At 41.5% G+C, this 23261-nt stretch overlaps 1 protein-coding gene across 17 annotated transcripts in view; it reads right to left on the reverse strand.

The window, feature by feature from the left end:
- The window catches only part of PLAGL1 (PLAG1 like zinc finger 1), a 110219-nt gene that overhangs the window by 19239 nt on the left and 67719 nt on the right, over window positions 1–23261 (reverse strand). For 3 of the 17 annotated variants that reach the window (XM_081827435.1, XM_031040364.2, XM_081827437.1), the window contains exons 3-6: window positions 10751–10824; window positions 7470–7497; window positions 6515–6546; window positions 2072–2145 (exon numbers count right to left, since the gene is read on the reverse strand). The gene's annotated coding sequence lies outside the window, so the exon portion shown is untranslated. The other 14 variants (XM_081827441.1, XM_006744480.3, XM_006744481.3 and 11 more) reach the window with 9 other exon arrangements.

The raw sequence follows: 23261 nt of genomic DNA on the forward strand, positions 1-23261 counted from the left end.
ACATGGATATAATTGGCAATTGGTAAATGACAACTTACTCTTTTTTCCCCCTAAGCTTTTTCAACAAATGAGCTTCCAGAACTCACTTTACTCTGAACTGTGTACACACTTAAGAGAAAAAGGTAAAATCGCTGCGCCTGTTCCAACGCTCAGTCCCCTGCTTCTGGAAGCACGGCGGCCCACCTCGGAGGGCACACGCCCTATCTATCAGATAAATGACTACCCAAATGTCAGAGCGAGAATGTTCTCTTTGCCTTTCCATGCCACGTCCAATAGAGTCAAATGATGCTGACCAAATGGTTCATCCAGAAATACTTAAATTGAAATATAAAGGTATTTATCACTAGTCCTTGAAAATGACCCCAGTTTTTTTTTTTTTTTTTCTTTTTAAGATGCTATGCATTTCATCAGTTTCCATTTTCAAAGGCAAGGGCACTGGAGAGACAAGGCAACTTGTCCCAGTTCCTGCATTGGCTTCCCCGAAAGGGAGAAAGGAATGTCGGGGGAAACGGGGGCGGGGGGTGAAAGCTTCAGAAGAGAGGGGCGCTGGCAAGCAGGGCTGCCTCTCCCTTTCACCTTAAGTCTTTTCTCTCCCCCCATTCACAGCTTTAGGTCCTTTGTTTGTTTAACAAACCATTACAATCATACCCAGCTCAATGGGGAGGAATGTGAACTCTCTAAGGAGCTGTCCTGGCCATCCACATGTGTGGTCCCCCCTGCAGCCCATCCCCGGCTTCTCAGTGCGGGGCTGTGCTCCCGGCGCCCCCCGAGGCCAGGCACCTTGCTTACAATGAGCCCAACTTCCCCTGCCGCATGCTTGCTGCTCCTTCCCAGTAACCTGTGGCGATGTCCCAAGCCGCGCCTCCTTTCCGGCTCGCCGGGCGCCTGGCTGGACTGGCCACCCTGCCTGGGCTTGTCCAGCGCAGCTCCTGAGACCCACGCTGCCTGGTGTGGAAGCCACCCCCCTACCAGCCTCGCCAGCAACCCGGCACTGACACATTCCAGGCTCTTCCTGGTTATCATGCCTAGCCTTCCAGCGTCCATCACATGGGAAACAGAAGACACAAGGGCAAGATTCCCGCTCCCCTGCCTATCTGGAGCTGCGAGGGCCTTTCTCCGTTCCGACTAGATATACTGGCCATGTTGGGATGAATTTCAATGTCTTGGCCCATACGTCAAAATATTTTTTAGTCCGATTATATTTCAAAGGGCACCCAAATATTTAGCAAAATGACAGTCTATTTCCGTCAGACTCATTAAGCCCTCTGAGGCCCCGTTAGAGAGAAGGGCATCTTCATCCCCATCTGACGGATGAGGAGACTGAGGTGCGGAGACTGACACTCCCTGCCCACAGGCCCTGACTGAGGAGACGCTGCAGGGGCTGTTCCGTTCGCAGCAGAGTGCCCGGCGCACAGTGGTGCCCGCAAGGGTCCGCGTCCAGTGACAGCATTACTGGTCATGAGCTGATGACAAGCAGGGGCCAAACCCGGGTGCTCTGAGCTGAGGGCTCTTCCCACCCACACCCTGCCATCTTTCCCAGTCACAGCACACCAGCTCCAGGCTTCGGCTTTTACTACAGTATCTCCAAATACAGCCTCGGAATCTGAGACAACCCGTATGGGACCAGCATCTTCCTCAGGCCGGTCAGCGAGCACGTGCCTCAAAGAGGGGGAAGCCCCTGACACGGCTCGGGCGCACCAGTTAGGCCAGGGGCGGCTTGAGAACGTTTGATCTGACAGGGAAGTCTGCAGAGAATGCCACAGAGCGGCCGCTGTGTCTCTGGCTGTGGGTGGGGGCCGGAGAGGACAGGACAGGTTGCCAGTGGCAGCGTCTGATTCCCTGGGCTGTACAGCACATGCGTGCTTTGGCGGAAAGGAAAGGTTAGAAGACTGCTGCTCGCAGATACTTGGCAGTTGGAAGGGAGAATGTATTTCTTCCCCACCAGAACCTTGGTGAAGGACCTGGAGGCTCCTGCACATCCTTGACTAATTGTACTACGTGCTTCCAAGTCAATGGTTAATACACACGCCCAGACAGACAGAATTTGAAGAAGCCACCACTGTTTGCATACCTGCTCGGCGACAGGAAACACCAGCTTCCGGATGGTCGTGGAGTCCTCTCAGGAGCTTGTCTGAGGATTCAAACCTGTAGGAAGAGATCTTGCACATCTTCAGTGAATGAAGCTAGGGAAGCCTCCCCCCCCAACCAGGCTGCAGCTTGGGCTTCCCTTCAGGAGCACATACACACACCTGATCACGTCTACAGATTTCTGACTGCCCTTTCCATGCATTTTCATAGACGACAGACCAGTTTTAAACTTTAGGATCCTGTGGTAGGACACCTCAATAGCCACACCACCGTTAATTTTTAAATGTCTCCAATCTACCAGATGGCCAAAGTCTTAAACATTTAGATCATCTGATATATTTAAAAAGTATGATAAAGTTCATAATGCTGTAACTTAAAGGATTTTCAATCCAATGTCATCTTGCACAAGGAGATCTTTAAGTATTTATATTACATCTTTTGTCCTACTTGCAACTGGATTAGAAAAACCCTGAAGTTTTCCCCTGCTTTCTGCCAAGTGAGGGGAGGAGGGAACCATGAAACTGTTTACATAAAATATTCAAAATAGCACGCAGAGGAAATGGTATTTTTTTAAATCAACAGTATTAGAATACCATAAAACAGGTATGCAAATCTATGCAATGACAGAACCTGAAACAAATTCTGAATTGAAAAGTCAGCAATAACCAGTAGGCATTCATTTTCAACAAGAGCTTCAAATAAACATATAGATTCACCAGATGTGCAGGGGGAAAAGGCTGAGGTCTCTAAATTGAACACACAGTTCAGTGGTCACCGAAGCTGGCTATGCACTAGAATTGCCAGAGAAATCTTTTTAAAATACAGATTCCTAGGCCACAGTGCAAAGCCGCACAGACTGACATCATGTCACTCTGGCCCTGACAGTCTAGGTTTTCACCAAGCCTTCCAGAGCGCAGCCTGCAGCCAGCTTTGCATCACTGATCCCTGGTGAGCATGCAGAAACCACTATCTCTGCTCACCAATTAATTATAAAACTTGGCCTCTTCCAATTTAGGACTATTCCAACCAGTCAGTCCTCACAGGGGAAAGCTTTTTAGGATTTTCTTAACCAGCACAAAGATAACTCTATTATGAAACAAAGCCAATCAGATCTCACCTATGTGATTTATTCACTTGGTTGCCTGTGTCCTTCTCTTAGTTTGATCAAAAAAGGCTATGCCCATTTATTTTGTAGGAGAACATCCTTTTAAGTTAAAAATGGAAAAATTAAGATCATTTTTAGATAACTAGATTTTTAAAATAACCCATCACAATTCAGGAAAAAGCCTGGAAGGTTAAAACTGGAGGTAAGTAGGATCTCTGAATCATCAAGAGAGTTTGTTTTGCATGTATAAACACCTCACAAATCATCTCATGGCCCCTCTCTCTTCTCCAAATACCCAGCATTTATCATGGTGCTTTAATTGGGTAGCCTCCAAAGGCCTGTATGTTGTTTTTTTTTTTTTAAAAAAAGAACTTTAAAAAACACTGAGCCAAGAGAGTAAAATTCTTCTGGATGATTCTTCCTTTGCTCCTACCCATCTCACCAATGGACAATACCAATTTGTGAATTCAGAGAGGCGGGAGCTCTCTCCTGCTTCATGAGCAAGGGTGCACATGACATGAGGTACGCAAACCAGGCAGTGGAGTAGCTTAGTTTCATTGTCAAAATATTCAAATTATCACTAAAAGAAAGCGATTCCTTTCTGAATCCAACAATACTCCTTGGCCTCCGAGGGCTCACACAGGAGCTTATTCTTCAGCTGTTCAATGTAAGCAGCCCCAGTGAAAGAGGAGAAGTCTGGCAGGGAGGAGGCCAAGTTCCTCTGTCTCTCCCACCTGCCATCTCCGACCAGTAACGCTCACATAGTTAACAATGCAGCAGAGAACCTGGAAGCATGCGTGGCCCTGGGGAAAACCGTGTGCAGGGTGCAACAATGTAATCAAGCAGAGAAGAGACGGGAAAAAAACACATCTGACAGGATGCTATTCGCAGACTGCATTTCAGGTCAAAATTCAGACTTCAAAATCAGAGAAAAAGGTTTTAATCTTTCAAATATATAAAATATATAATATTTACCATATACATATATGTATATGGTAAAAATGACCCTATAACATTAAACACTCCTAAATATACATATTTCTGAGCTCCAGAGTAGCATGAAAAGTCACATTTTTCTAGGAATGGGGATTGGCACACAGTAAACAGATTAGAGTTAATTGTTTTAAATAAAAGGGAAAATATGGGGGGGGATAATCTGTTTATGTCTGCTTACTCACTGATGACTTTACAAACAGTAAAATCTCCTGAATCTAGAGCATACGGTTTCTAGAATGCATTTTTGCTGGCACAGTACGTCTTTCTAGGCATTTGCTTCTGGGAGCCGCATTTAAGAACGTGCCCTTTTCTCTATGAATGTACTGGTTTAGCTGCCTGCTGAGCATGCACTGAAACCCAAATTAAACAAAGGGATTTCCCTCCAGTTTCAGCTCACTCACTTCTGGCTACTCCCGAATTTTCTTAAGTCAATTCTTCAAACTGACTTTTTTATTTCTCATGATCTGAGTGGGAAAGAATTGGGCAAGCCCCAAACGCTGGGATTTCTGCCTTAGTTTTCAGTGAAAGACTCCTCTAGATTGAAGATGTGCAAGGTTTGTGTTTGAAAAGCTTTTCAAATAGGTTTTTTTTTTTTTTTTTAATTTTAGTTTCTAAAGACTGTAATTCCAGATAGAAAGGAGCCCACCCAATATGGGAGATAACAGACAACCCACTCTCACTTCGCTGAGTAAACAATGAAATTATACCTCCGGAAGTAGAGACCCTGAATGGGACATTCATATTTATCTCAAAACAACAAAGTCAGTTTAAAGATGGCACGGAGGAGCGAGTTGCAAAGGATCCCTCAGAATTTGAATAGATGTGTGGGCCTGACACCTGGCCCTCTACGTTCATGCACAATTGCTGGGGGACCCCCACTCACAACCCAGGGTTTCAACTCCTCCTCGAAGTCAGAGGCCTCCCAAATCTCCGTCTTCAATCCTGAACTTTAAAGTTCCAGATGAATCCACCTACCACCTCTCAGCCTGGAGATCTCACGGCCCTGAAGGTCGCCTGTTCTAAAGCAGGGGCCCCTCCAGCATTACCAGTTTTAGGTACTGGCACCACTAGGTACTAAGAGCTAACATTTCCTGGATGCTCACAGGTCGTGGCCATTTTAATCACTTAACACGCCCTTAACAACCATATGAGTAAGAGCTATTAGCCCCATTTTATGATGGGGAAACTGAGGCTTAGAAGTGGCACTACTTTGCCCACGGGCACGTGACCAGCAGACAGTGGGGCTGGCTTCCGGAGCACGTGGTATGAGAGTCCACATTATCAACAGGGCAGTCTCTTGACTGCGTCACTTCCCAGACTCTCCCAAGTCAGAAACTCTGGAGTCATCCTAGATTTTTCCCACTCACTAAGCTATACAGATTCCGTGAGCTTCCTGTCTCTCAAATGTGTCTCCTTAATTTCCATAGTTACCACTGTGTGGACCATGTTTTGCCTTCATTACAGCCTCCAAATCAGCAGGGCAGGATGACTCTGGAATTCTGCTTTGTCTGTCCTCCCAACGGCTTTTCTTTCTAGCTCATTTAAAACAGGTGGCAGGCTTTTGTCATTCCTTGTGTTTTAGCCCAGATGACGACAGAGGCAGGCTGTCTTTGTTAACCTCCAAACCCAATGAGGAGATTCTGCCCAGATCCCGAGACGGCAGGAGAGGGCACACACGAAGGTGAGAGAAAGAGCCTCTCGCGCCGTGGCCCCTACACAGCTCTCTTCCCCAGGGTAGTGGGCAGAGCCCTCGGGAGGACAGGGTGTGCGCTGAGCTCAGGGAGACCCCGACCCAGGGCAAGGTTCCCAGCCTCCGCTCGTGGGCCTGAGGCAGAGAGCCGCAGAGCCCGCTGCCGCGACACAGAAGGTCCGAGCCAGTCCCTCACCTAGCAGGTGCCATGGAAATCTCTGGGTTCCAGGACACACCCTGTGAGGGAAAGGGAGACGCTTAAAAATGACAGAGATGAAATGAAATTTCCCTGTAGGTTAGCTGAATGGGGGCTGGACTCTGAATTAGTTACAGGGAATAAAAAAGGAAGACTTCCTGCCTACCTGAAGTTGTGTGGTGAGGTTCAGACTTGGGGGGGGGCCCCCGGAAGGTGCCAAGAACCTTAGCCTCATGTGCCATACGCATCTGTGCTACCGACTAGCCTCAACTGCTACAACTGGAGCCAGACTGTTCTTCAAAAACAGTGACCCCCTGCCGCAGAGAGGAGCGTGGTCTCTGCAGAGACACTGGTGACCTGGGGGCCAGTCCTGTGCTCACAGCCCCCGGGCAGATAGAGGAGGAAGGAAGGAAACCCGTGATGTGGAGAGTTTACTCACCAGATTAACTCCTCTGATTCCTATGCAAATACCTAGAAAGGGAGAGGCAGAGAAAGTAGTCTTTAAGGCCTTCATCTTACACTGTGAATTGCTTAAAAACCAAAGGAAGTAAGGACGTCGAGCCGGAAGAGGAGAGAGGGAGGCCAGTGCTGCCAGGCGCAGGCACAGGACACCCCTGCTCCCCAAGCCTGGCCCGGCCTCACAGGGCAGCAAGCTGGGACAGGGAGAGGGACGGCTCATTTGCATCCGATGGAAATGAGTGTGTGCAGCAAACTGAGCAGCTCAGGGCAGAGGGGAGTCCTACCCTAGGAGAGCGGATGTAAGCCCTTCATGTGACAAATGTGTTCATTCAAAGATGTTGCAGTAACGGTAGGTACTTGTGGCCCCAAATGAAACATCGAAGAGGGGTTCAGACTTTGAGGCCAGTCATACATCCTCAAAGCAGACTCCATTTCAGTCCTGTGGCTGAATGTCGGAGGCCTTCGGGAGAGGCTTCCGAGAGCCCTGACAAAAACGAGAGAGGTCTCCAGACAAGCCCAGCTGTACCCGCCATCCTGCAGAGATCAGAATTTTCAGAACAGCGGGCCCTGGCCAGAAGAACTTCAGACTGATGAGAATCAGCAACCAGGGAACCCCGTTTTCCAGCCACCCAGGCCCCCAGTCTGCCCGGCAAGTGGGGCACCTCCAGGAGGATGGTGGAACTGGGGCGTGGGGGAGGATTTCCCCGGGGAGCAAGTGCCCTGTCACAGAGGCAGAGCGGGCTAAGGCTCTCCCGGCTGTGGTTGTTGGGAAGATGAGGATTCCGTAGGAAACTGGACTCGAGAAGAGAACTCATAGACGGTAAACATGGAAGCGAGGGTGTGCTGAGCAAGGAGGCAGAGGTGTGGGAAAGCAAAGCAACCACAGTGTGGGGCCACTCTGGTCTCACAAGGATCTGGCCTCTGTTGACACTTACTTCCCTGCTCACGCCAGATAGGTGAGGCCTGGAAGAGAAGAGAGAAGCAAGCAGCTTGTGAACATTCCCATGGCCTGTCCCTGACCTTCATCACCCAACATGGGCAACGATGTGCAGGAGACTACTCTCCAATCTGTGGTGCCTAGAAACTTGCTAGGAAAAGGGTGGAGAGGTGTGCCGGAGGATGGAAGACGAGCCCATTTTATTGGCCAAAATTCAATTTTCATGTGGCTTCCCTTAAACCTACTCCCAGCCTGGTGAGTAAAGAGCTTTAATCAGTGAGGTCAGGGCCAAGGGACATTTCTACATAGTGGAGACTGAGGTCCATTCTGGCTCCTCGGTCTCTGTTTTTGTTTTTTTTTTTTTGGAGTGGCTCCCCTTCATTCTAATCACAGTGCTTCTGTCAGAGGGATTCTTCTAACATGCAAATACGCTCCTGTCACTTGGCTGTTGGGGATTCTTCCGCAGTCCCATGAGTTTCTGTCAGTGGCAACCAAGAGTCCTGACTCATCAGAACCACTGAAAGTTTGTCATCAGGAGAGCAATGCGCTCAGGTTTATGTTACAGAAAGAGACCTCAGACAGCAGACATAAAGATTATGCTCCCGGACTAATCCAGCGTATACATTAAAATCAATATAATCTTAGTAACTTTGGGGGGAAAAAAACCCCCAGAAACCACCCAAAAAATGTGCACAAAAAGAATAAATGCAATAACTGCGCCCTGAAGTTTCTCCATAAAATGAACTGTTCACAGGGAGTTCTAAATCTTCCCTGAACCAGAACTCACAACACTCTTACGGAGTTGATGATACAGGGCAAGTGAGAACCATTTTAGGGAAACGACATAAAATGATGATCATCTTAATGTGGTTCTAATTTATTTTATGTTGATTGTGTGGGTGTGTGTCTGTTTTATGAATCACTTTTAATTCCTGTGCTCAAACAAAAAGGAAAAAATTACCTTGGTAAATGCCACATAATGGATCAATTAAATGATTCCCCAAATAAAGTACACTTCGTTATAGTATAAACATGCATAGCTCCTAGTGCTATTTTAAACATGCTGGTATAGAAATGTGCTTAATTTACTAACTTTAACAATATTCAATACTATCCTATATTATGAACACCACCCCCCCCCCGCCAACTCCCTTCATCTCTAAACTGCCTTCATTTTGGCCTTTTGTTTGTTCAGGGAGTCAGAAAATAAAGACTTTTTTTTTTAATAAAGACATTTTAATGATAAACTTTTCTTAGGCAGAAGTGTATATAAAACAACGTGTTTTACTCTGTCTTATTCTACTGTGTCAGCAGCATACTCTACTTAACACTAGCTTGTGTTTCTACAGTTAGTTCAAAAAAACATCGACCAAATGATAGTACTTGTCTAGATACAATCTGGAAAAATGGTGTGGTAGAGCAGAAAGATCCCTGGCTTTGGAGTCAGACGGGTCCGGGTTTGAATACTGGCTCTGCTTCTTGCCCGGTATGCCATCTCAGGAAAGTTCCCTGGCTTCCCTTTACGGGGACATAGATCTTTGCAGGGCTGTTACAAGATTATACATTACAGATGTACATACAGAAGCACAATGCTACAGGGTCTAAAGTATACATGCAAAGTAGATGTAGCCTGTTAATAAGTATCAAGAACAACTTTACAGGCTGGGTAAGTTCCCAATTAGAAAACACTAATAACCTGTTTCAGAGTATGATATACGTGACAGAGCATACATGATTGATTCACTTCCATAATCTTTAATTTGGATCATCATGGCACGATTTCATTTGCATATTAATATGTGCTTGTGAAAGAAATTTCTATTATTTCCTGCATGCTTCAAAAGTTTTGTATGTCATGTATTTGAAAGATTCCTAACTTCTTAAACAGTGTAATACTATTGCTGTGCTTCACATGGCCATATCATGTTTAACTTGAGAAAACAATTACAGTGGTGCCTGGCATGAACTGGTCTTACAGGTATCATAAAGTGACCTAAATGACATACAGAAGTGATTGTGGCATTTTTGGATTTTGCTAAATTTTTCTTTTGAATGTGTTGTTGGGGAAGTGGACTAGTTTCAGTTAGAATCACTTGGAGAACAGAAATTTAAACACACACCCCCTTATATCTAATATCCTCTTCACTCCGGCTTTCCACCTCGGGCAGCTGTGAATAACCTTCCAGAAGTCAGCCCCCAGAGCAAAATAAATTGGGAAGTGACTTATCTAATGAGAGGCTTAGGAAAAAAAAAAAAATCCAAGTGTAAGATGTAATATAAGAAAACTTACACAGAACACTGGAATAAAAAAAAATATGGCATATTACAGTCAAGGACATTTTGCAAAAAAAAAAAAGTGTGGAGAGAGGCTAAGAACTGTGGTTAAGCAACACTGTAAGCACTGAAGCTCCAAAACAGGGGGAGGATAGCGTTAGGTGAGGAAGGCAGGGGCGTCTTAAACAGAGAACTAATACATGTTACAGGGGAAGGAAAAAAAAAAAAAAACACCAAAACGTTGGATATGAAATATAAGGCTGGAATTAGAGGTTGCTATTTTGAAATAGGTGGTTAAAACAAATTATAATCTCCATATGTATGGTGGAAAATGATCAGAAATAAAAACTTCTGATAAATATTGAGGATCCTGCCAACCATAAGTTCTCTCAGATAAACACTGGATTTAGAGGCCCACTTATTTCCCCATTTCATAACTTTAGGAAATTTGGACAGAACAGATACAAATTGAGAATCACCTCATATTATGGTTTTAAGAGCATGATTTAGAAACTGAATTGTAACATATACAACAGACTCACTATGATTCTAAATGCAGGATAAAACCCCCAAATTTTCCCTTAGTATTTATTTATCTGTTTTTAAGATCATTTTAAAACATCTTTTTAAAATGTAAGAGAGGGAGACCACAAATTTCCAGTAAGCAAGTTATGATAAATAAAAATCAGTTGTATAATATCCCTTATTTCTAAATGGATATAAATATCAATGACAGTTCTTCGCATATTCTCTTGATTTTTTCTAAAGAGTGAAAAATAGGCTTTTGTATCCCTCAACCCTATTTTTCCTTCAAAGCCTGAAGTTCCTCAAGTGCAAATTCTCTGAGAGCGAGCATTTTCTGGAACATAACCCCCTCTACTGTGGGAAAGGTGGAGGGCTTTGGTGTGTGCCGTACCAGAGGAAAGAACAAGAATACAGACTCACGACTGAGCACGGGAGAGCAGATGGGGCAGAAGTCCGCTGGCTTAGCAGAGACATACTTACTTTTGTCAGTCTGAGGTACAGAGGAGTGTTAGATGTGACGTGAGACAGAGGCCACATCAGACGTGAGAGCAATCCTAGAGTGGGGGGGGGGGGGGTAGAAGGAGAATCAAAAGGTTAAAAAAAAAAAAAAGAAAAACCACATCCACGCTCCCTAAGTAGACACTGATATACAGAATATGAGTTCAGGAATGCCAAGATCAAAAAGTTCTCCTCATCAACATGCCCTAGTGCCATATCCCTACATTCCAGAAACCCGCCTTCAAGGTCTGACGGCAGCCTTCCTTGGGGAGAGGCTGTGCAATGATGTGGTGAAGGGCATGGGACATGGTGTCAGAAGGCCCAGATTCAAATCCAGGTGCGCCCTGGAGCCACTTAGAAACCTCTCACAATTTGTTTGGTCTCTCTCGGCCTCGGCTTCCCCACCTGTAACAGGAAGACAATAATTGTACCTACAGCACAAGAGCCTTTTGAGGATTAAATGAATTAATTTGAGTAAAGGGCTTCACGCGCATGCCTGGGAAGCAAGGAGCCCCCACGTACTTGCAGTTATTTTCCAGAGATCCCAATTCAAGTACAAATACCTCAGAGCTTCAGGCAGAAATTAGGTGGATCATCAGAACCTTTTAAAAAGTGTCAAACACGAACACTATCCTTTGGGAAAAGGAAACGAATCCCTGAACAGGGTTGAGGGTGAAGTGGAGGGGAGGTGGGGGGCTTCTAAGGAGCAAGAAAAGATCATTAAAAGGCCCCAAACAAACAGGCAAACAAAACCCAAAAACTCCAAGGGGGGGAAAAAAAACCCACGAAAAAACCAAACCAAACCAAACCAACAAAACTCCTTTGCTTCACTGCGGTTTTTTTCCCCCCAAAGACAAGGCTACTGTGAGAAAAGTAGCCTGAGAGGCAGAACTTGTTGACAGTAAGCACACCCAGTGAAGGTAATTATAAATCTATATTTCAGAACAGACTTTCCTGTAATTCAATCTAATGAATAAGGAGGATGTTTCCTTTTCAATGACTAGATAAGCCGGTAGTAGGGCTGCTTTATTTGGTCAGTGTGGATGAACGGGAAGCCATCTGAGAGGGAAGTATCTGGTGTCTTTCTACAAGGAAGTTTGCTGATGGAGATAAACACACACACAAATACAAACACCTCATATATGTTGATCCCTAAACCTATTTTGAAGGTTCAACTCTTAAAGCATTTGACCTGATTCTTCTTGGATATTATAGCAGTCTTTGGTCCTGAGAAAAGGCTCTTTTATGGACGATCATGGAGCTGGAGTTATCTGATTCAACAGACATAGCAATAACACGGTTTTTAACTGAAGTTACTTCCTTGGCCTGTATGTAGTTCTTTCTATCAATGTAGACAAAGATATGCCTCACTGCTAAAATGAAAAAGCGTGGTTTGATTTCCTACACTTCCTTCCACCCTCCACCCCTCCCTACTTTGGTATGATGTCACATGAAATTACTTCCAGAAACGGAGAGTAGAGCAACCAAGTTATAAAACCTAAATGCTATGCTTACTGCGTTCTTATCTAAAAGTTAGTACTTATGGGGGCGAGAGTCTATCGATGATCAAGGTCACGGTAATTTTCCTATTTCATAAGAAATCTGAAATCTCACCAGAATTGCAAACTGCTGAATCTACTACATTTGTATGACCCATACAAACACCCCATTCCTCTACAAGAGTCCTACCAAAACTCACACATTTGCAAACCTGTATTTTAAACTTCACCCTTACCTTTAATCAAAAACAGGCGACCAAATAGATTTCTTTAAAAATAATCTTGGTGGTAAAAACAAAAATATCATGGAGAGTAAAATATTAGCCAGTTACTGTATTTCTGTGCTTACTTATCCCCCCCTTTACTAAAATTTTCCATTACAATTTTAAGATGTTGTTTCCCAAAGAATGTTGACAACTATTTCCCACTTAAAGCTGTGGCTTAAAAAGAAATAGGTTTTAACTTGAGAATAGCCCAGAATTGGGCTTGTTCTAGGGTCCTTTGAAATCACAGTAGTTAGTCTTTTAGACTAAAAATTTCCCTTACACTTTTCACTGACAAGTGAAGGTGTTTACTTCCTTTGATAAGGGGCTCATAACATACAGTAGTGGTAAATCTGGTTAAAGAAATTGTCAAAGGGTGTTTTGTTTTGCATTATTTAACATTACATCCTAGAATTAAATGATGTAAAATGGAAGCTTTATCCATCTCAATCAGTAAATCTGGTCAAGTGAAAGTCTACAAAACTCTAAATTAAAAGCTTTTTCGTCGAACTGGAAATATCTAAACACTGTTGAGATTTAATTTTAGGAAAGAATATTGGAGAACAGAATTTAGATTTAAAAAGGACAATGCCATCTACTTTTTTATGCTTCCTGTTCAGAGGCTGATGGACTGCTCAACAAACTTGCCAAATCAAAAAATTGTTTAATGATTCTCCATAAAGAATAGATTTTTAAAAGCTATAGCACCAGTCAGGTAACAATAGATCAATCAGGTTTTCCTAAAATGTAGTATTTGCAGTTGAAGCCTGGATAAGTAATTACATTCAAAGTAATGTACAGGGAGCTATCAATCCCCATTCAGGCAGCTCGCATTCACTGAGCCAAGAGCTTTGCCGGGCTTGGAGATATAAAAATGAATCCGCCACAGCTGCTTTACTTCCAGCTAAAAGAATACACCTAAACAAAGAGCTACAGGGCAGTGTGTTAAGTGCTATAATAGAGGTGTGCACAAAGGGCTTGGGGCCAAAGGAAGAAGCTATAAATTCTTCCTGGGAAATCAAGCAAGTGAGGGGAGATGTAAAAGAAGGTATGGTGATGTTTCCTTGTGATAAACTCAAGACTTTTTCTGTACCGTGTTCTCAAAAGTAAGGTAGTAATTTTAGGATTTATGAACTGTGTTAATGGCAAGGGATAAAATGTTCTATCAGCCAGTTTCATTTATGCTTGGCATAGCCTTTCAGTTACAATGTCCTAAGAAGAGAAGTTTTTAAAAATAACCGTATTATAATATTCCCATACAACACACACTATTCAGAATGGCAGGAATAGTTCGCATGAGTGAAATTTAGATACAAAGTTCAAAGATGTTTTGAAACATAAATGAATGACATTCTTGACATTTAGTAACAGTACATTAATAATGCTCATTTTAAGTATCAATTTTTTTTTCTTCTTAATGCAAAAATAAAAAGAATCACTTGATTATATCATGGTTAATATTTGTCTTTCTCTCCTTTTGTGTTTAAAATAGAAGGAGGGTGTTGAATCAACTTCTACTTAGCATCATTTATTATGCATACCATATTCCTACTTATAACACAGTTGTGACAGAACCCCCATTGTTCATTACACACTAGCCCCAAACTTGAGTAATTCTAATGTAAGCATGAGAAACCACCGTCTCCTTTGGGGTGAATTTCCAAATTCCTCTGTGTTAAATTGAGGTCTAATTTTCCCTGTGCCTGGTTTTCACAAGAAGGTCCATTCCACCCCATGTGCTCCTTTTCAGCTGTCAATAAACAGAGGCAGCGAATTCCCCCACAGCTTCACAAAGCTAGTTAGGCAGAGCCATTCATTCCTTCAGGAAAACAGGGCATTGATTTCAGCGAGTTCCCAGGGAGCAGCTGCAACAAAGAGATCAAAGGCCCACCTCTCTTTCCCTCCACTGCTTCCATCAGGCCAGGCCCAGACAAACAGCGACAGGTTTCCTTGAGACAAGGAGAGGGCCCGGCAGACCACCTCATGGTTCAATTCAAATTCATCCGTTTCCTACATTCCAGGGACAGTCCAGAATGCTAACCATGACAAACCAGCACAATCGGCCGGCATAATATACTGCTCGCTAGTTCATCCAAGGTCAGAGGGAAAAAACAAGCACCCAGGGAAGCCCTCCACTTCTAGGGCCTGCTGGGCCTCCATGGCCCCCTGACATTCCATAAATAAACTTCGCCGGCTCACTCTCCCTTTCTTGTTCTGTCCTGCAATTCCGTGAGCAATGGTCTCACTTAATCTGCAATTTCTTTAGTGTCACCGTACCCAAAAGCTCGGGACACTTTATTCTCAACCTAATCGTTCTAATGATGATAGGAGCATGGCGATGCGGGCAGCGCTTCTCAGTTCACACCCCACACACTACCACCGGAGGATGAATTTACGGCTGTAATCGCTAGGGCTTCCTTCAAGGCCTGATTTCCAGGGAAGGCCACACAACCAAAAGAGAGCCAGTTTGCGTAGATTCTGTTTGCGGAACAAAAACGTGAACGGAGATAGAACGGTTAGCTTTTGGTGTGAACCAGGTGAGCACCCACACTGGCGACCCAGACCTCTAAATGATAGTCTGTGTGTGAATGAGCTGTGCGCAGCTTTGTGGGGTGAGGAGGGTTAGCCAGGGGGAGGGGGAGCATGAGGGGCTAGGAAAGAAGATGGATTCTCCCGACTGGTTACCTACACTGAACTGATTTGACCAAAAGGTTTCTCAAGTCTCCTCCAAATTCTGAGCTGCTTCTTTGATGCAACCTTCAAGAAAGCCTGTAACAAAATGCATTTATTTTATTGTCCTCCATTCCACTTCTGTCACTAATCCTGAGGAAACATGGGAGTGGATGGGTTAAATTTGAAAATTCCTAAACCAAAAAGAAAATAAACAATATTGGAATGAAAGGCATGGAGAACTCATTCCTTGACACAGAACACAACCATCCCACGTGCCCATCTTATGAGCTTCAGTATAACCTGGGGGATCCATTCACTGATTATTCATTTGACTGCTAAAGATGTCATTTTGTACACAGAACCAAACAGCCCTCAAGAAGACTTGCACTTACTCTCAAGTCGGGACAGAAATGAGCTTAGAAAATACAGAAGTCTACATGGCACGGGAAAGGTAGCTTCCTAGTAGACGCAGTGTGACAGTTATATTAGGAACCTCAAAGCTGACTCTGGCACCGATCCACTTTGGGCCTCTCTGTGTTTCTACTCTTCCAAAATGGAGACAGAAATATCTGTCAAGAATTCCTTTACAAGGTATTGTGAAATAACCATTCCTCAAAAACAAAGTATCTCATCGAAGAACACTAGTCTTAGGAATAGAACTTCTTACCTGATAGATCACTCTAATTCAATAGAGGGGCTCTGGAAACTCACGAAGTTTCTATAAATCAAATCATTTTTTAAAAGCACTGAGAAAATTTACTACTTAAGGAAAGGCTATGGCAAATGACGACATATACTTATCAATTCATTTATATACCCCTTCAAAAGCATTTATTTATTTTTTGTGGGTTTTTTTAAAAAAGATTTTGTCAGAGAGAGTGTGCACAAGCAGGGGGAGGAGCAGAGGGAGAGGGAGAAGCAGGCTCCCCTCTGAGCAGGGAGTCCTCTGTGGGGCTTGATCCCACGACTCTGAAATCATGACCTGAGCCGAAGGCAGATGCTTAACCAACTGAGCCACCCAGGTGCCCCTTTCAGAACGATTTAAGGCCCTTAGAAACTTCAATTTGATCTTCACCACAACCACCTGGGACAGGTAGTTTTACTAGTTTCTATTTTTGAAAGAAAACAGGCTTAAGAAGGGTAATAAACTGATTTGCCAAAGTCTCAGAACTTGTAAGTAGCAGAGCCACAACTTTAGTATTCTGTTTTTCAATCCTGTGCAGTACCTAACTACCCTGTGTGCATATAATTATTCACTGAATGTCCCTCACCTTAACTCTATTAAACACTCAATCTACTCCTAAGCCCAATGCACTATACCTCTCATCCAAGGACGCAGTGCTTGAGTATGGAGTCTGGTGTCAGATCCATATTGAAATTTTAGTGTCATCTTTTAGTAATTTTGTAAATTAAGCTATTAATATTTTCAGACTCTCAGTTTCCTCATCTGTAAAGGAGGAATAGTATCTTCTCTGGCAAGGTTTGGGAAGGATCAAATTAGATAACTTGCATAAAGCACCTAAAGCAGTGTTAGCATATAATAAATGCTTAATCGTGGTAGCTATTATCATTGGTATTGAAAATCAAACCAATGTAAAACTTGTTAAAAGGGAAAAACAGGTTTCCTTTTCAATAAAAAGACATCAAATGTAACTTTCAGCCTCTGGATGACATGGTTCTCTTGAACACTAAAAATTTACCACTCAAGTCTAATATTTTAAGGTGGCCAACTAATAAATCCAGATCACTGTCATAAAAGATAAGCTACTACACAAAATAGAAACACTAATTGAATTGTCTTTTTTAAAAAGCTGACTGAGGGAAAATCCCTGGTTGTTTTATATATATATATATATATATTTTAAAGATTTTATTTATTTATTTGACAGAGAGAGAGACAGCGAGAGAGGGAACACAAGCAGGGGGAGTGGGAAAGAGAGAAGCAGGCTTCCCGCCGAGCAGGGAGCCCCATGTGGGGCTCGATCCCAGGACCCTGAAATCATGACCTGAGCCGAAGGCAGTCGCTTAACCAACTGAGCCGCCCAGGCGCCCCTTGTTATAAAGCAGCCATGTGGTTTTTCCGTGCTATCAGCTTTGCTTCTTGCCATTACCTACTTGAAGCAGGAATATATGTCTGCTAGGCAGAAATTCGCAGTTGCCACATGAAAAGGAAAAATATATAATAGGAATATTTTGTTGCATGGAGCTAGTGCGTTAAAGTTTTCAAAGACTACGTATGTTATTTCATTTGACCCTCATGCTACTCACTAGAAGAAAACAGATGAACTTTTTTAGCACAAAGACGGCCAGTGGTAAATGGCAAACTTTTCTTCTCCTGGTCTCATTTTCCATGACACCCTATCAATAGTTGGTAGTATGTAGATGCTCCAGTACACAGTGTACAGAAGACTGTGGGAAGACAGAGGCCACTAAGTCTGGGAAAGCCAGAAAAGGCTTTGGAGAGAAGGTGACATAAACCCAACCTTTTACCTAGTACAAAATCACATCTATAATGTTAGTGACTGTCCCTGAGCTTGATGTAATTTTCTCTGAACCCTGAATATGTCTTCCAGTGGCTTACTTCTCATGCACTGTTTTGTTATTTGCAAACTTAAATGGATGTCCCCTAAAAAAAAAAAAACAAAAAAACATTTTTACCCAAAGCTTTGATATTAGAAGAGGCAGAGAGTTGAGGCCACTGTTGTTTGAACATCACTTACAGATCCTTCTAATTCTACAGTTCTGTGATTTTTTAAATTATTGCTCATTCTTACATTGTATTACTTACTATATAATACATCAGTTTAAAAGTGCATGTTAATCTGTAGCCTATTAACCCTAAAAAAAGTATATATTTTTTCCTTCACTACCGTTTATCTCAGAAGTTAAAAGTTGGGAAAAACCCTTAAGAGTATCTAAGGGAGGAGTGCGTGGCTGGCTCGGTTGGTAGAGCATGTGACTCTTGATCTCAGGATCGTGAATTAAAGCCTGACCTTGGATATAGAGATTACTTTTTAAAAAAAACTAAAGAATATCTAAGGGAACATGCCTCACTAAAGAAACTCAGCCCATGGCAGGGGAAGTCTGATGGTTATTTCTTTCCTATGAAGGGCTAAGAGTTGCCTTTTCATAACCATCTGTATTATCTTCTCCAACATGAAATAAGCATGTTTTTTAATAAAAGACGCTCAGATATTTGAAGATGATTTTGACAATCCCTTACCTAGAGCCATTATTTTGAGACTGTTGCTCTTTTCCAGTATAGGCACATAGTGCTATAAATTTCCCTCTAAGCCCTGCTATAGTTGCATCCTAGTTATTTGGAAATATGTTTTTATCTTCAGTCAGTTGACAATACTTTCCAATTTCCCTTTTCATTTTTTTTTTTTTTTTTGTCAAATGGATTATTTGGTAAAATTCACCGGCACAACCATTTGGGCCTGGTGGTTTTTCTTTTCTGGAAAGTTGTGGTTGTTGTTTGTTTGTGTTTTTACTATTAACTTGATTTAATAGATATAGGGCAATTTGTGTAATCTATTTCTCCTTGAGACAGTTTTGGTAGTTTGTATGTATCTTTCTAGACATTGTTCCATTTTATCTGTTATCAAATTTGTGAGCAGAGACTGACTGTAGTATTCCCTTATTTGCCTTGTAATATCCATGAGATCAATAGTTATGAGTCTTCTTTCATTCCTGATGTTGTTAATTTATGCCTTCTTTTTCCTTTGGTTAAACAGGCCATGATGGGTCCTTGATGAGTTTACCACTTTATCATTATGAAAGAACCATCTTTATACCTGGCAATATTTTTTGCTCTAATTTCTAGCTAGAAGTTAGCCACTCCAAGCTAAAAAAAAATTAGTACTAAATACATACTGCTTTCCATCCCTTACCCTATAATCTGTCTTTAGATAGATGAGGTCCATTTTTTGCAGGCAGCATATAGTTAATTCATTTTCTTCTTTAAAAAAAAAAAAATTTAAGCTGACCTTCATTGCCTTTTAACTAGAGTGCTTACACCATTTATATTTAGTATGATTATTGATACAGTTAGGTTGAAATGTACATCTTGCTACCCATCTGTTGTTCATTTCCCTTTTCTTTTTTTTTCCTGTCTTCTTTTGGACTATTTTTTTCTGATTTAATTTTATCTCCTTTGGCTTATAACTCTTTCTTTTGAGGTCTTGGTGGTTGATTTAGGGTTTTTCAATGTATTCTTAACACAATGTACCTTCAAGGGATATTACACCTCTTCACATATAGTATAAAAACCTTAAGGGCACCTGGGTGGCTCAGTCAGTTAAGCATCTGCCTTGGGCTCAGGTCATAATCCCAGGGTCCTGGGATTGATCCCCGCATCAAGCTCCTTGCTCAGTGAGGAGTCTGTTTCTCCCTCTCCCTCTGCCCCTGCCCACACTCGTACTCTCTCACATGCTCTCTCTAAAGAATAAAATCTTAAAAAAAAAAAAAACCTATACATTTCAAATTTTCCCATACTGACCTTTGTGCAACTGTTGTCATATATTTTACATGTTATAAACCCCAACTACATTGTTGCTATATTTGATTAAAACAATCACCTTTTTAAAAAAATATTTAAATAAAAACAAATTTATACATTTACTCAGGAGGTTACTATTTCTGGTGTTCTTTATTTTGATCTAGTATTATTATCCTTCTTCCTAATGGCTTCTTTTAACACTTCTTATTGTGTGGGTATAATAGTGGTGAATTCTTTCAGCTTTTGTATGTCTAAAAAAGTATTTTACTATCTTTTTTGAAAGATATTTTTTTAGCTATAGATTTCTAGGTTGACTGTTTTTTTCTTTATTTTAAAGAAGTTGCTCCACTGTCTTCTGGATTGCATTGCTTTTGGTGAAAAGTCTACTGTCATTCTTTGTTCCTCTAAACTTACAGTGTCCTTGTTCTCTGCTTTAAAATCTTTATTACTGGTTTTAAACTATTTGATTGTGATATACGTTGGTGTAATGTTCTTCATTTTTTTTGGTACTTGCTGGTATTCATTAAGCCTCTAAGATATGTGAACGTACTGTTTCCATCAAATTTAGCAAACTTTCAGCCATTATTTCTTTAAATATTTATTCTGTTACCTTCCTCCTTTGGAGACTCCAATTATACATATATTTGGCTGTTTTGAAGTTGCCCCATAGCTCACTGATGAGCTGTTTGGTTTTTCACTGTATGTGTATGTCTTATTTTGTATAATTCCTATTGCTATATTCCCAACTCACAAAGTCCTTCTGCAATGTCTAGTCTGCTGTTAATCTTATCCAGTGGATATTCCATTTCAGATGTTTATGTTGCCTCTAGAAGTTCAACTTGGATTTTTTTTTTTATAGCTTTCATGTCTCTCCTTAAACTTATTGCTTTCTTGAGCACAATCTTGAGCATATGTATAAAAAAACTGTTTTAATATCTTTGCTTAGTAAAGATGTTTACTAAATATTTAAAAATCTGTTTATTAAATTTATCTTTATTAAATCTATCATCTCTGAGTCTACTTGTATTGATTGATTTTTCTCTTCACCATTGAATTTTCCTGTTTCTTGGGAGATCTGGTAAATTTTGATTGAATGCTAGATATTGCATACTTTACCTTGTCACGTGCTGGATATTTTACAGTTCTTTAAATATCCTTGAGCTTTGTTCTGGGCTGAAGTTAAACTACTAGAAACAATTTGACCTTTAAACCAAGAGTCTGCAATTTGTGGCCCACAGGCCAAATCTGGCCCACAGCCTATTTCTGTAAATGAAGTTTTACTAGAATTTGGCCATCCTCATTCATTTACATATTGTCTAAGGCTGCTTTATCATTATAGTGGCAGAGCTTAGTAGCTGCAACAGAGATCATATGCCCTGTAAAGCCTAAAATATTTCCTATCTTACCCTTTACCAAAAAAGTTTATGATCACTCTCTAATGGCTTACTTTTAGGAATTTTTTTTTTTTTTTTTTTAGAAAGGATCAGAGCAACCTTTAGTCTAGTATTAATTTTCCCTCACTACTGAGGCAATACTCTTCCAAGTACTCCATTTTATGCCACTTATATTAAAATGTTTTTCTAGTCTGGTGGGACACATTCTTCCCTGACCTGTGATCTACATTTTCCTTCCCAGTGGTTCTTTTCCCAGCCTTGAGTAGTTCTCTTATATGTGTGCACTAATTGGCACTCAGCTGAAGACTCCAGGGGAACGCTCTGATGACCTCTAAAGTGTTCTCTTTGAGCAACTCCCTCTTCTCTAGAATGCTGTCCTACAAATTCTAGCTGCACCTGCCTCCTTGAATTCCCAACTCTATCACCTCAATTCAGGGTGACCACTGAGCTGTGTCTGGGTTCCCCTTCTTACACTGTGGCCTTGGGCACATCATTTGTTTCCCTTCTCTCAGGGTTCAGTCTTATGCCGCTGGTTGCCTAATGTATGAAAACCTGTTTTAAAGATTTTATGGGCTTTTTGGGGTTTTATTTTGTTTTTTGGTTGTTTAAGGCAGTAGAATGAACCCAGTTCCTGTTACTACACCATGGCTAGAAGTCATGGAAGTCCCCTCAGTATGATCTCCTTACATTTACATTAGTGCTTTATATTTACAAGTAAATACTGAAAAGTCTGCATTATCTCATTTCATCCTCTCTACATCATTAAGATGTAGAGATTACCTGAAAGCTCAAAAAATGCAAAAAGTGACTTGTTTGGGATCACATTACAGGGCAGCCCATGTCTCTTAGTCATTTTCTCATCCATAAAAATATATAGTTTTTCAGAATTAGGGATATATAACAAATAAGAGATGGTCTTCTGTATAAAGTACATTGTAAAATAATTTATTACTAGTATCTCATAATACTAAGCAATACAGAATTAGATTGTTACTGAATATTGCTAATGACGAGGTCTATCACCTCTATTAATCCTTATAATCCTCAGAGCTATTATTATTTCAGTCTTATAAAAGACAAACTGTGGTTAAGAAAGGTTCATTAATTTGCTCACAATCACATACTTATTGGCATCACAGTTAGAATTCAAGCCAGGCTACCCTAATTCTAAAACCTGTACTCTCCACCATGCTGTCTGCTCCTTAATTTATAGCTCTTAAAAAGAGTTTTTGGAACTAAATTATGATAGAACACTCCAAGTCCTCAGTAACAAAATGGCATTAGGAGCCATTTACTAAAAGTATCAAGATCTCTTCATTTTTTTTAAAAGATTTTATTTATTCATTTGTCAGAGAGAGAGCACAAGCGGGGGGAACGGCAGGCAGAGCAGGCAGAGGGAGAAGTAGGCTCCCCACTGAGCAAGGAGCCCGATGTGGGACTCGATCCCAGGACCCTGGGATCATGACCTGAGCCAAAGGCAGATGCTCAACCAACTGAGCCACCCAGACATCCCAAGATCTATTCTTTTTTTACCAAAGAACTTCTAATCAAACAAGCACAGAAAAAGAAAATGAAAATTCTTAGAAGAAATTTCAAACCTAGTTTTTCTCTGAGCAATACTTCAAAATATACAGATGATTGAGATTTTAGCTGCTTTTTAATCATGTTTAATCTAACAAAAGTTCTAAAATCAAGCATTCAAACTTCCGTATTGAATTATCTGGGAAAGCCTACAATTGACAAAACTCAGCTGAGCTTGAGCTCTAGCACTAGAATTTTCTTACATCTAAGTACTGAAAACATATTCTTAAGATATTATTTATTTTCTCATAACAGTGCTATACATACTTACTGTAGGAAATTCTGAAAATACACATTTCTTATTTGAGTTATTCTTAGTATGTTAGTTTCTCGCTAGCCATAAGAAATGAACCTATTATCTTAAGCCTCCAATTATTGCCACTAAACATATATTCATCATTTCTCTAACTACTTATGGAATTGCATTAATTCTGAGGGTTTTATAATTGATTTTCAGAACTGTACAGCTCTATCCATCATATTGCCTATAAGATTTTAGTGTGGGGCGCCTTGGTGGCTCAGTCAGTTAAGTGTCTGCCTTGGGCTTGGGTCATGATCTCAGGGTCCTGGGATCAAGCCCCA

The sequence above is a fragment of the Leptonychotes weddellii genome, chromosome 8 (genome assembly GCF_054177405.1).
Source record: "Leptonychotes weddellii isolate Sample4059 chromosome 8, ASM5417740v2, whole genome shotgun sequence".
NCBI classification, from domain to species: Eukaryota; Metazoa; Chordata; class Mammalia; order Carnivora; family Phocidae; genus Leptonychotes; species Leptonychotes weddellii.